General features: G+C 37.1%; 1 protein-coding gene across 23 annotated transcripts in view; it reads right to left on the reverse strand.

The window, feature by feature from the left end:
• The window catches only part of runx3 (RUNX family transcription factor 3), a 269,502-nt gene that overhangs the window by 123,664 nt on the left and 130,804 nt on the right, over positions 1-15,034 (reverse strand). Inside the window, exon 1 of one of the 23 annotated variants that reach the window (XM_087278452.1) lies at positions 12,707-12,775. The exons of the other annotated variants lie outside the window; for them this stretch is intronic. The gene's annotated coding sequence lies outside the window, so the exon portion shown is untranslated. Of the gene's footprint in view, positions 1-12,706; positions 12,776-15,034 lie in introns of those variants that run through there. 23 annotated transcript variants of the gene reach the window in all.

The following is a 15,034-nucleotide window of genomic DNA, read 5'->3' on the forward strand; positions in this document are numbered from 1 at the left end:
AAGAACAACCATCTGTGCAGCAATCCACCAATCAGGCCTGTATGATAGAGTGGCCAGACGGAAAACACTCCCCGACTTGGAATTTGCCAAAAGGCTCTCAGGACTTTTGAAGGACTCTCAGACCATAAGAAACTAAATTCTCTGGTCTGATGAGATTAAAATTGAACTCTTTGGAGTGAATGCCAGGCGTTAAGTTTGGAGAAAACCAGGCAAAACTCATCACTCAGTGGCCCAGCCAAAGCTTAGATCCAAATCCTATTGAACATCTCTATAGATCTGAAAATGGATGTACACCGTCGCTTCCCCTCCAACTTAATAGAGCTTGAGAGACACTGCAAAGAGGAATGGGCAAACATTCCCAAAGACAGGTGTGCCAAGCTTGAGGCTGTAATTGTTGCCAATTGTGCATCAACAAAGTATTCAGCAAAGGCTGTGAATACTGATGTACATGTGATTTTTCAGGTTTTTTATTTTTATTAATTTGAAACTATTTCAAAAACTCTTTTCACATTGTCATTATGGGGTATTGTGTGTAGAATTATGAGGAAATAAATTAATTTAATCAATATTAAGGGTGTAACATATAAGAACAGGGAAAATGTAAAGCGCTATGAAGACTTTCCGGATGCACTGTAAACTAAGACTGACTAAACAAGTACTTTAACATATGACAGAACAATATTGTGCAAGATATTGTGCAAAAGAGGTATTTACGGTTGATAAAAACAAGTAGTGCAGCATGATCTGTGGTACATTTACTAGTAAACATTATTTTTTAATTGAGTAATTGTAAGATGGAGTTAAGTAAAGTGTCTGGTGCATATGGAGAATGTTTCTGGTTGAACGGGTGGTTTGTCAAGCCCACTCACCTGTGTGAGGCACACTCAGAAATGCACAATGCATTTGTAGAGAGACAGAACGATTTTATGAAAGTGCGAACATGTTCATAACACCAAAAAAGTTGCACAACTCACAGTGCTTTATTTACCAGCACATCCATCTGTGTGTGTTAAACGGATTCCACAATGCTGCAGTATTAGCACACATCAGTGAACAAGCTTAACAGAAAATGCTAGATCAACAGTTAATTGTCTGCTGACATGATCACTTTGTTAAGACGTGTCGACGTGTATGTGAAGTTAATTCATCAGCAGGGGGAAAAAAGATATTCGTCGGGCAATTTCAGCAGAAAATGCACCACAAAAAACAACAACACTTCACAGCAACGTTCAGCGCGTTCCCGCACACACTGGGCCAGCCCCACATATAAACACTCTCTTTCTTTCTATCACCTCTTCTCTCTGTGGTAACTCAAATGCTCCTTTTCATTATTATAGCAATATTGTAGAGACAGAACTCGACGTCCTCCTACATTTTCAGTGGTCATAAGAAAACCTGCTTCAAGACGATTCAAAAACTCACACGCAAATCAGGCGGAATAGACTGAATCAGCAACAATAAACAAAAACAAAAGGTTACGATGCTTAGAAATCTGATTATTATGCCCTTTATATTATATTATTAATTTCAGCATTGTTTATAAATTAGGGGTCACCAACCTTTTGGAAATTGAGAGCTACTTCTTGGGTATTGTTTAATGTGAAGGGCTACCAGTTTACACACTTCCTAATAACAAATTTGCTCAATTTACTTTTAATTATATGTTATTATTAATTAATGATATTCATCTATGTGAAGACACTGGTGATGTTAATGATTTCTCACATAGTTGTCAACAATAATTGGAAACAGATAAATATCAACCAATGTAAGTGTGATTTAAAAAGAATCGCTACAAAGAATATTAGATGCAGCTTACTGGTATGTGGTGCTTTGGTAAGCTAATTTCATAACAGGCCCACGGGCAACTCATGTGATCCTCGCGGGCTACCTGGTGCCCGCAGGCACTATGTTGGTGACCCCTGTTACACTGCAAAAAATGTTTTTCTTACTTAGATTTTTTGTCTTGTTTCTAGTCCAAATATCTACAAATTCTTAAATTAAGAATTGTTTTCTAGACAAGCAAAACATATTGTCTTGTTTTAAGAAATAAAATGCCAAAACGAAGTGAGTTTTCCTTAAATCAAGCAAAATAATCTGCCAATGGGGTAAGAAAGATAATCTTGTTTTTCGATTTGTGATAAGATTATTTTGCTTACCCCATTGGCAGATTATTTAGCTTGATTTAAGGAAAACTCACTTCGTTTTGGCATTTTATTTCTTAAAACAAGACAATATGTTTTGCTTGTCTCGAAAATGCTTCTTGATTTAAGAACTTGTAGATATTTGGACCAGAAACAAGAATAAAAATCTAAGTAAGAAAAGCATTTTTTGCAGTGTATAAATTATTTACTTTGCTTGTTTTTGTCTAACTCAGCCAAGGCTCGAACCATCGACCTTCTTGCTGTGAGGTGACAGTGTTACCCACTACGCTGCCCCCTTTCAAGAATATTTCAGTTAATTTTATGCATTTGGCAGTGTCAGATTTTAGAGCAATTTTTTGCTTTCTCTGAGCTTTTTGGAATCGTCTTTTCGTTTTTTTACGGTCCATCTCTGACAATTAGCTTGTGTTGCACTTACTTTCCATTATTATAGCAATATTGTAGAGACAGAACTCGACGTCCTCCTACATTTTCAGTGGTCATAAGAAAACCTGCTTCAAGACGAACCAAAAACTCACACGCAAATCAGGAGGAATAGACTGAATCAGCAACAGTAAACAAAAACAAAAGATCACGATGATTAGAAATCTGATTATTATGTCACTATTATATATGATTTATCTCAGCATTGTTTATAAATTATTTACTTTGCTTGTTTTTGTCTAATCCCTATTGAAACCATCTCGATGTGGAAGTGAAAGCTCATATGCTTCAATGAAAGATAACATTTGTGCCAATTCCTAGCTTCTCACACATCTAAAATAACATAAAAACCAGAAAAAAGTGCTGGATCCTGTTTTAAACCACAGGTACCATAGATGATGGAGGAGTTTCAATTCAACTTATTTTCTCTTGCCAATGCTTAAAAACCTGAATAGGTCAGTATCTATTTGATTGACTTATTTTTATTTTTATAATAAGACACTCAAATCGCATCTTCTGTACAGATTTTTAAATAGTCCAAATAAGCTTTTTTATATTTATAGTGGGGGCGACATGGTGGCTCAGTGTTTAGCACTGTTGCCTCAGCAAGAAGATTGCTGGTTCAAGTCCCGGATGGAGCAGTTGCCATTTCAGTGTGGAGTTTGCATGTTCTCCCCTTGTTGGTGGTCCCCCCACAGTCCAAAGACATGCGCAATATGGTGCATAGAATAAAGTAAATTGTCCGTAGTGTATGAGGGTTTGTGTGAATAAGAGTGCATGGGTGTTTTCCAGTACTGGGTTGCGGCTGGAAGGGCATCTGCCGCGTAAAACATATACCAGAATAGTTGGCGATTCATTCCGTGGTGGCAACCTCTGGAATAGAGACTAAGCCGAAGGAAAATGAATGAAAGAATGAATGAATTAAATTATAATAGTGTTCTCAGAAGCTGAAGTCACCAGTTGGGTATAATCTATTATTATGAATGTAAATTATACAAATATATATATAAATATTTTGGTGTTCTCACTTAGTAAGGCATTTCAATTCGACTTTCCAAAAAAGGAAAACAAATATAGAGAGACTGATGTTCAGAAAACAAAAAGATTCAAAAATAACTACAAGCATGGAGCAGTCTTGTCGAATGTAATGCATAGTAAAACTATAGGTATGCAGTGTTATAAACTCACATTAAACGGACAGTAAAAGGTCAAATTTACTTAACATTTACTTATCTCAAGTGATTTCATGCTTTTAGGAGTTAAATTTTTTTGAAGAAGATATTTTGAACAATGTTAGAAACCTTTAACCATTGGCTTGCATACTGTAGAATGTGTTTTACCTATTATATAAGTCAATGGTTACAGGTTTTGAACATTTTTCAATGTTTTGGATTTGGATTCAGCAGAAGAAACTCATTGAACAAGCAGAGGATGAGTAAATAACAGGGTATACAGAACTTTTTAAGTTGAATTTAATACCTTTTTACTACCTTTTTTAATATCTTCAAAATCTAATTAATACCAGCACAACTTAGAGATGCAACTGTAGTGGCGTAAATGAAATATCTTTTGAAATGGAAAAACATATTGCAGATAACATAAACATTTCAGTAAACCAGAGGGATTAATCATGATGTCACAATGGGCCTTTGTCTATAGTTTTTAACATATGTCATATACGTCATCAATGTCAATAGCTGCTCTTCTGAGAACAATTCGGTACGGTTACGGTTGTTTCTCCACTAAACCTATTGACCTTATTCTCCGCCGACAAGTGAGCGCAGCCATTTAAATATTTTTGGCTCGAGACTTCCGGTCTCATTCACTTCCATTCATTTTTAGACATTAAAAACTGCTCATTACGCTGCTTGATGTTGCAATTTGATATTTTCTTGTTATATTATTCTACTTGGTCTGTATAGTCAAGCAATTATTTGTTTGTAGAGCAAGTAGTTTGACCGTTTTCTACCGTTTATTATTCCTAGTCATTTCTCCCATAGGCGACTGAATCGGAAGTTCCAAGACAATCGCGAAAACAGGCGCACTTCCGCATTTTAGAATAAGGTCAATAAAGGCGCGGCACAATTACAAACCATTCTCGGCCTGGAACAGCCCAAAAGCTGTCCAAAACCCAGCCAAATGCACAAAAAAAATGCACAAAGTATTAGATTAATATTTTATTTATTCTTAACTGACTTAAATCTAAATTAACCTAGTTACTTTGCCTGTCATATATGTTAAGAATACAGCAACCAACACCAACAGTCACAGAATCACAACATAACTGGATCACATCGAAACACTGCCCCCCTCTCACCCACACACTGTACTACCTACACTTTCAGAAATAAAGATACATGAGCTGTCACTGGGGTGGTACCTTTTCAAAAGGTAAACATTTGTACCTTAAAGGTCCACATTAATACCTCAAGAGTACACATTAGTACCTTAAAGGTACAAAAGTGTTCCTCTTAAAATTTGTAGGTACTAATATATACTTTTGAGGTACCAATATGAACCCTTTAAGTACAAATGTGTACCTTTTGAAAAGGTACCACCCCAGTGACAGCTCGCGTACCTTTATTTCTGAGAGTATATCAGAGTATGTTTTATTTTTGAAATGAGGTATAAATTCATCCTATTTGGTGTTTTAAATTTCTTTGAACATATTTAGGTCAATCAGACAATGCTTCCATGCTTGTTCTTGCTGTCAAATGCAGTAAAAAAATATCGATAAAAGTGTCATAATAAATCGCTGTGAGTTTAACTGCAGGTGCTGTGTGATGCACATCCAAGCGAGGTTATATTAATTCTTGCAGGTGTGGTGTTGCTAACTACAGCCAGTCCTTAAATCTTGAGTCCTTCAGCCAGAGCTCACCTAGCAAGCTAGCCTGGTACCCAGTTTGTTTCGGCTGGCACTCGAACGACACCACCTCACATGATATCGCTCAGGTCCTACTCCCAATATAAAAATTAATCCACACAAATTTTAGAATAAAGTCCTGCACTTAACACAAATGGAAAATTTATCGAAAAAAGGGAGCTAAAAAATGTAATACCTTGTCACATGACGTTTATTACTTTTTAATATTTTTTCATGCCCTTAATTTTGACTAATTTTATTTACCAACTTTTACAACCTCGTGGACACCCTGAAATAATAACGGAATTTTCAATTTTCAGTTTTGGGTGATCTATCCTTTTAATTCTTTCTGATATATATATGTAAGTAAATACAACTTCGAGTTTATAAACATACAATATTCAGTGTTTAATAACCGCCAACCTGATTTCGCCAAGTATCCTGGAACAACATTCCAATCAGCCAATCAGAATTAAGGGATATGTTTACAGTTTATATGTATGGAGTAATGAAGTTTGCCTGCATGCGCACTCGCGGTTTTTAAAAAAACTTCTTTGGTGCATCAATCTTGTCAATATTTGTCAATATGGCGCCTAAACTGCAGCTCTGCACAAGACCAGAGGAGAAATGGTTGTGCCCAACTGAGCCTGGTTTCTCTCAAGGTTTTTTAATTCTTTACTTTCGCCAACTGGTAAAGTTTTTTCCTTGCCGTTGTCGCCACTGGCTTATATGGTTCTGGATGTGTAGAGCTGCGCATCGATGAATTTGCTCTTCAGTGTTTGGACTCTCAGTAGTGATTATTAAACCCCACTGAACTGAGCTAAACTGAACTTAAACTCTGAAAACTGGACTGACACTGTTTCAATTTACTATGAAAAAGCGCTATACTAATAAAGGTGAACTGAACTGAATTTTTCGGGTGATTTAAAAAAACACAAAAGTTTTGGCACAACGCCTTCATTAGTGTGTGATACAATCCTCTTACTCCACCCTTTTATCCCATAGTCAATTACACTTTGTCATCTCATTTTCATTTCATTGTTCCATGATTAACCACATAAGGACTATTGTGCCGAAACGTTTGTGTTTTTGAATCACCCAAAGAATGTGAAAATAAAAACAGTACGAAGCAATTACTTGAGGACAGATTATGGCCGTACTCACACTAGGTACAGTTGCCTCGAACCGGGCCAAAGCACGCTTGTCCTCCCTCCTGTCTCCCCCGACAGCCCGCACTCACACCACAAATGGGCCTCGACACGCTTACGTCATCGCTGCTGCGCTGTTCAGTGAGAAGCCCTCTCTCACTCAGCAGCACAGTGGAGATTTCTCTAGTTATATCGTTTCAGTCGTTTGATATGCAGTGACATGCAGTCAAATATTTCGCCAAACACTCCTTAGGGATGCGGTGACACGCAGTCAGATATTTCGGCAAACAGATCCGCCACTTTTGGCGCTCATAAACAATCATAAAGCCCTCGTGCTGCAGGAATGAGGAGGTCTGCTGAAGCTGTCAGCTGCCGCAGCTGTCGTACAGTGAGGAGTTCTCGTCTTTAATAAACTATGGCAGTTTGCGTTCACTGAACAGTAAGAATAATAAACAAATCCATATGAAACAGCCTCTTAAAAGTCACGTCTCGCTTTCAGTTTCGGGCTTTGGCGCGTTTTGCACCCACACACAAGCGTACCGCGCCAAAGCCCAAGTGAACCGCGCTCAGGCACACCTCTTCCAACCGGGCCAGGGCCGGCCAAGTGAACCGTGCTTGAGCCCGATTCAGCGCACTCACACTTCTCAAACGATCCGGGAAACGGGCCTGGGCACGGTACGAATGGCATAGTGTGAGTAGGCCCTATGTTTAGACTTACAGTTAGTTTTATGCATTTCTATATAATTGTATCCAACTATCATTCACCTCTGATTTTGGGAATAATTTACAAGTATGGTTGGGTTTAGGGGTAGGGGACAGGTATGGATTACATTTTCAAACAAAAATGATGTTCCAGGGATCAACACAGATGTTAATCCAGGACCACATCGTATTTGGCTAAATAGCAAATAAAGTCAGTCTGAACATGCTTACTGAACAGGCTTAGTACAATAAGAGCAATTATCAAGTTTAAATCTCAAAAGACCGAAAGCATGAGATAAAAGAAAAGAGAAAAAAAAAACTTTGGCCTGTTTATCGCCTTACCAGCCTGATAAGCTCCGCCCCTTTCCACAGAGCTGTACCCGCACCTCCTGCCGTCTTCCGTTTTCTCACACTCTACTTCAACCACAGAGCCTTTACTGGCAGCAAAACACACCAGCCGACAGCATCTACTTTCAAACTAAATACTAAAGAAAGATGCAGGGCTAAATGTTTATCCACTGACGCTAAAATAATTACTGATCAATAGCATTCATGACGACAAAAGGTTGCAGGTTTCCGATGTCACTTATACTTTATATCTATATTTCTTGTTACCAAAAATCAACATTTTCAGCATTCAAAGCCTTTGCAGAGTTAAATGCAATCTGTGCCGTCACTCTGATATTTCACACAGCGTCCTAACAGCCACTACCCCTTCGTTAAGTTCCTTAAAGATCATGTCTGGCAGGTTTACGTGGCTTTAACTAAATCATTTTTCTCATGAGAAAGAACAGTTACAGGTCTTCAGAAATATTGACTGCATACATGTTGATGCATACACAGAACTGCCGCTCACTGGGTATTTTCTCTTCTTCAGACCATTCTGTGTAAACCCTAGAGATGGTTATGCGTGAAAATCCCAGTAGATCAGCAGTTTCTGAAATACTCAGACCAGCCCGTCTGGCACCAACAACCATGCCACGTTGAAAGTCACTTAAATCACCTTTCTTCCCTGAGTATTCTGATGCTCGGTTTGAACTGCAGCAGATCTTGACCATGCCTAAATGCATTGAGATGCTGCCATGTGATTGGCTGACTAGAAATTTACGTTAACAAGCAATTGGACAGGTGTACCTAATAAAGTGGCCAGTGTGTAAATTCCTCATTATATTTTTTTTCATTTTTGCTTTCTTTACAAAGGAGAGACTGTGTAATGCTTCAGCATCATTGAAAACTTGACATGTTTTTTAAGACAGAAAAGGTGACGTAGCTTTAGTGTTCAAATGTGCCACCTACGTAAACATGTCTATGTTTAGAGCACACTCAAAGGCACTCGATTTGTCCTGCAAATGCGAGCAATTTTCTTTTTTGGGTTCATCTAAAAATAAGATGATTACATTCACTGCTGTGATTCAATATTTGCAACACTTGCTACATAATTAAGAAGGTATCTTAGTAGGCTGCACAATTACGCCAGAGTGTTTTAGGCCCCTTTTACACTAATATGTTTAAGTTTTAAAATGCATAAGTTTTGCCATGGTTACGTCTGTAATTATGTTTCTGATTAGTTTTGTTCACTGTGTTTAAGACAGGCTCTCTATCTTTTTCTCACACACATCCACACCGCTTGAAGCAGTTTTTTAGTATGTTATTATGGTTATGGCCTACTGCACTCTTTTCCATCGCATCAGGGTCCCAACACAGACACAATACACTCAATGGAGTTAGTGACGTTACTGTGAGGAGTCGGGTTATGTGTGCACATTAAAATCATTGCATGCAGCTCAGCTTGGAGCTGCACCCGGTCTGCATCCAGACCCCTCTCATTAAGTGAAGTTTCCCAAACTATTTTCGAGAGGTTGATTTGATTGATAGCAGCTGGTCTCTCATCTATAATCAGTAGTTAGCCAATCAGATTAATCCAAACTCACTAGAAGTAACCTGGCTAAAACTACTCCCTTATTTTCACTTTCCAAAAGAAACCCCCATCCACCCCATCTCCCCCTATCCTCCTTTACCAGGGGAAGCTCTCGAGAACTACCTGATCTTGTACTTTGTTTACATGCTCATTGACTAGGTGGGAGCCCTGGGAGAAAAACTGTGTTAATTGCAAGTTTGTCCTCCGGAATTAATAACAAAAGAAAAAAAATAGAGTTGGAAGGTTTAGCTGATGCGGTTAACGCAGTGGGGTCTAAACATCACACTGTGAGTGAATAAAAAAGCAATGGTCTGATGTAAAAGTGTAAAATTTTGTAGTGTCTATTTAGGCTAAGTGCAAATAGCACAACTCGTTGGAATGAGCTAGTTGAATGATTCCAGCCCATCACCGTTTGATTGACAGAGACAACAGAACTAAAGAGAGTGGCAATTAGCAGTGTGAGTGGCGTAGCTTGTAAAGCGCAAGGCAACATGTTTTAACACGATTGATCATGAACCCAGTTCGGATTCAGCATCTGATGAACTCATTTTTCTTCTTTCCCCCACTACATATCAGATTTTGCCTACTCTTCATCACGAGAAAGACAAGTAGGAATCATTAATAAGTGTGTGTATTATGTTAAGCGCATTTGAGCATCATATTTTATTTGCACATTTATTGAATGGAAATGTTTCCGATTCATGTATGCAAATTCGTCTACAGATGGCGCCTTTATAGCAATGTGTGTGCAGTCGATCGCTCCGATTAATCAGGAAAACCGGTGATCACTGCAAATTGTGCTTTAATGTTTGGCTGGTCAACTGCATGGTATGGGAACCTTATAAACCTGCTAGACATGTGGAGAAAGTTGGGCAACGTTTTTGTGCGTATGCAGCGTTGATACATGAGGCTCCAAGACTATTATCATCTCATTTAAAAATGACCGAAGAATTTTGATGATTTTGCTATTTAAAGCTTCACTCTTCTGTAGTTACATCAGGTAAGATATAAGACTGACGCAAAATGAAAATTTGATTGGACTTTGAACTATACTCTCATTCTGGCGTAATAATCAAGGAACTTGGCTGCAGCAGGTGCAATGAACTTCTCTGGGTGCAGTGGTTTCCCCACAGTCCAAAGACATGCGCTAGTGGTGAATTGGATGTGTTGCAGCTGGAAGGACACCCACTGCGTAAAACATATGCTGGAATGGTGATTGATTCATCCCTCTGTGGCGACCTCTGATAAATAAGGACTCTGTGGCGACCTCTGATAAATAATGAAGCTGCATTTCATTCATTCATTTCCCTTCGGCTTAGTCCCTTTATTCCCCTACAGTGGAATAACCACCAACTTATCCAGCATATGTTTTACACAGCGGATGCCCTTCCAGCTGCAACCCAGTACTGAGAAACACCCATACACTCTTTCATTCACACTCATACACTACGGCCAATCCAGCTTATTCAAGTCACCTACAGTGCATGTCTTTGGATTGTGGGGGAAAGCGGAGCACCCGGAGGAAACCCACGCCAACACTGGGAGAACATGCAAACTCCACACAGAAATGTCAAATGGCCCAGCCTGGACTCAAACCAGTGACATTCTTGCCGTGAGGCGACAGAGCTAACCACTGAGCCACCGTGTCGCCCCAAATGTATTTTATGCAGACATCAAAGTGCTCATATTTGGCCAACATAATGTCAAATCAAATGCGCTCTAGAATAGAAATGTTTTACTACTATCTTCTCTTATGGTTCAAGGCTGCCATGTAAACAAAACTGGTGGGGTTTTATTATAATTTTTTTTTTTGTTACAAAAGGGACAAACCCTTTTATATGCCAACCAAACTTTCAGTTTCAAAAGGAAACACGTCATCAAAAGAAACAAACTGTGCTTGAAAATTAGTCATGAGATCTTTATTATTCACCGGAAAACAAACCAACTGTGAGTTTGACCCAAGTTCGATACACGTGTAAAGTCATGGAGCATCGCTAAAACGTCTTCCTCCACATTATTAAGCGATGACGCGGTAAAAACAGCACCAATGTGGGGTTTACGGTGCTCCACAGGCTGACTCCACTGCGTGGGAGCCCTGAAAGCCACGGCCTCCACCTCAAGATTCACCATCTCACATTCCTCAAACCAGACCAGACCAGATCACACCAGATCTGGGCCAGAGCATGGTCGACCAAAACCCAACCACCAACCTCTGCTCCTTACCATTCAGAGCACTTCAAAACACGCAGATGTGTGTCACATACAGCCGTGCCAGCCTTTCCCTCATTCGCATTTCTCATGTTCTGTCTCCCACTCTCAGATCTTCTCAGTTTCGCTTGCGTTTGCCTTTGATGAAACGAACACTTCTCATGCCAGGCCTGTTTGAGGTTTCTAAAAATGCAGATATTGGACTTACCAAACTTTCTTGCTTCTAACAATGCATCTATTTCCCTCGTTTTTGTGTGCGCGGTTGACAGTGCATGTGTACATATGTTCATAGATGCGTTTTGTTTGCATGCGATGTGCGTGCTGTCATGCATTCGCGTGCTATGACACCAAAGACGCACAGCTCTAAATGCATGTGCTTGTTTGTGTGTGTGTGTGTATATTAGACCTGTTGATTTCCTGTGGTGCAGACAGAGGTTTCAATGTGCCAGACAAAAAGGAGAGCTTAGAGCTTGGGACAGGATGTAGAGATGTTGTTCTCACTGAACGCACACTGATATGTACAGTAAGTTATGTGTATATGTGTGTGTGTGTGTGAATATAATACAGTGGCTGTAAAACATATTTGCACACTTTTTTTCAGTGGGAATGCAATGCAACATCATATAGCGGAGGGAGTGTGAAAAAATAGCATGCGTTTTAAAGTGTGCTTGAATATAATACAGTACATTAGCATTAAAAATAAGCATGCTTGTAAATGTTTGTGATGATGCAATGCAATGATATACACTGCTCAGCTTAAATGAGTCCACCCCATTTTGAAAATGAATATTTTTATCCATTTCTCAGTAAATATAGGGCATATATTTTAGTGCATTTGAACAAAACAGATTTATTAAACAGGTATATTTATTAAAATAATATTTTAGTCACAGAACATCTCTAGAAATAGAAAGATAAAACATTTAAATTCATGCAAAATAAACAAATAAATGACAAAAATTTCAGCTAAATTTTATGCATTTTACTTAATATTATTTAATATTTTGGGTGTACTAATTTTGTTATCGTAAGTTATTTTGTTAGATGAGCTCCAGATTTGGCTTCAGTACTGACTAATGCACAAATATAATATTGTAAAGCTTCCTATAGAAAATATTTATTTAAATGATAGATTTGTGAGGGGTGCACTCGTATATGTTGAGCATTTGTGGAAAATAGCATGCAAAAGTGAAGTATTAAAAAAAAAATTGAACACTTTTTTAGTAAATGATTTTCAAATATGAATGCAAATAGCATGATATGCAATGCAATGAGAGTTCACCTTTGAGAGTTAGTGCTGCATGCATGCGTGTTCTCTCTCAGACTGATGGATGCGATTACGTTTGCAGTCCTGATAATAAAAATATATCATCACAAAGAGAAATGAGATAAATGTTGACGGTCAGATAACAGCTCATGCAGCAGTCAGCGTTTAGATGTAAACATCGAATTTATACTAAAACAAAAATCAGTCTGATAATAAAAATCACTACTAAAATATTTAACATTATTATATGCAAAATTATATACAATTATAGTATAATTATTATAAAATAATAATAACAGATTTATGTCTATTATTTATATTAATGGAAAATGTAGCTAAAGGTTAGCAAAAGATGTCATGTTGCATTTATTTCTTTATTTAAAATTTGAATTTATTACAGATTTTATGAAACTTATTTATTTTTCTATTTAATAGTTGTTAATTTGTATTTATTATTATTATTGTTGTTAATAATAATAATAATAATAATAATAATAATAATAATAATAATAATAATAATAATAATGAGATTAATACTAATACAAATTATTATTATTATTATTAAATGTATTATTAATAGTAATAATACTACAACTACTACTACTAATAATAATAATGAGATTAATACTAATACAAATTATTATTATTATTATTAAATGTATTATTAATAGTAATAATACTACAACTACTACTACTAATAATAATAATGAGAGTAATACTAATACAAATTTTCATCATCATCATTATTATTATTAAATGTATTAATATTATTTATAATAATAATATTATTAATAATAATACTTGTAAAAATACTAAATAAATGTTGCTATTATTTATTATTATTATTATAAAAATATATTTGGAGTTAAAATTGGAATTAAAAAATACTTAAAAATATATTTCTCCATTTAATATTTATTAATTCACAAATCTGTACATCCATACGTCTACCTCTCTGTTCATTCCTATTTTTCCTCATTATGTAAAATAAAAAATAAAGTCTCACGCAAACCAGTTGACCCAGTCTGCATCTGTAAAATGTACAGTTTTATTACTCATAATTAGTGCCACAACGTAAAGAATTAAAACACAGAGATAAACTCGCTGAAACTAAATCAGAAACATGATCAGTGGGGACGTTTTATTGTGCTTTTATTCCTCACAGTTAGTGCCATAACATAAAGATTTAAAACATGCTGTATAGAAATTGTCACGATCAATCAGTTATCAACGCTGGAGATTTATTTCAATATTCCTGCAGAACTACAACTCCCAGCATCCATCAACTCCTGCTGCAGCTATACTATTGTAGCAATAACAAGCGCTTTCATTGTTTTGTGTTCCCGTGACTTGTGTCCAGACCCTAGCTTTGTTTATTGATTTATGCTGCTAGCCACCTGTGACATGACAGCTCTTTTGGATTGCCCCATTTGCTTCAGATTGACCACTGCCTGACTGGATACTCATTTAAATAAAAATGTTGCAATTTAATTCCAAACTACGTTGCAAGAATCGTGAGTTAAAAAAATAAACCCACTGAAACAAAATAAAAAAATATGACAATGTGGACTTTTTTTTTTTAAATCACTCATTCGCTTGTGCTTTTACCACTCACAGTTAGTGACAGAACATAAAGAATTAAAGCAATAATATAGAGATAAACCTGCTAAAATAAAATCAGAAAACATGACCAGAGTGGACTTTTTTATCATTTATTTGCTTGGATTTGTATTACTCATAATTAGTTGCATAAAAAGTAAATTAATAGTTAAATATACAGTGCATGCAGAAAGTATTTATAGCGCTTCACTTTTTCACATTTTTTATGTTACAGCCTAATTCCAAAATGGATTCAATTCATTGATTTCCTCATAATTGTACACACAATACCCCATAATTACAATGTGAGAAAAGAGTTTTTGAAATTGTTGCAAATTTATTAAAGATAAAAAACCTGAAAAATCACATATACAGAAGTATTCACACCCTTTGCTCAATACTTTGTCGATGTACTTTTGGCAGCAATTACAGCCTGAAGTCTTTTTGAATATGAAGCTTGGCACGCCTGTCTTTGGGAATCTTTGCCCATTCCTCTTTGCAGTACCTCTCAAGCTCTATCAGGTTGGATGGGAAGCGATGGTGTGCAGCCATTTTCAGATCTCTCCAGAGATGTTCAATAGGATTTAGGTCTGGTCTCTGGCTGGGCCACTCAAGGACATTCACAGAGTTGTTGTGAAGCCACTCCATTGATATTTTGGCGGTATGCTTTAAGTCTTTGTCCTGCTGGAAGATGAACCGTCGCCCCAGTCTGAGGCCAAGAGCACTCTGAAGCAGGTTTCATTC

This window comes from Danio rerio, chromosome 13 (assembly GCF_052040795.2).
Source record: "Danio rerio strain M-AB ecotype USA chromosome 13, GRCz13ab, whole genome shotgun sequence".
Taxonomy (NCBI): Eukaryota; Metazoa; Chordata; class Actinopteri; order Cypriniformes; family Danionidae; genus Danio; species Danio rerio.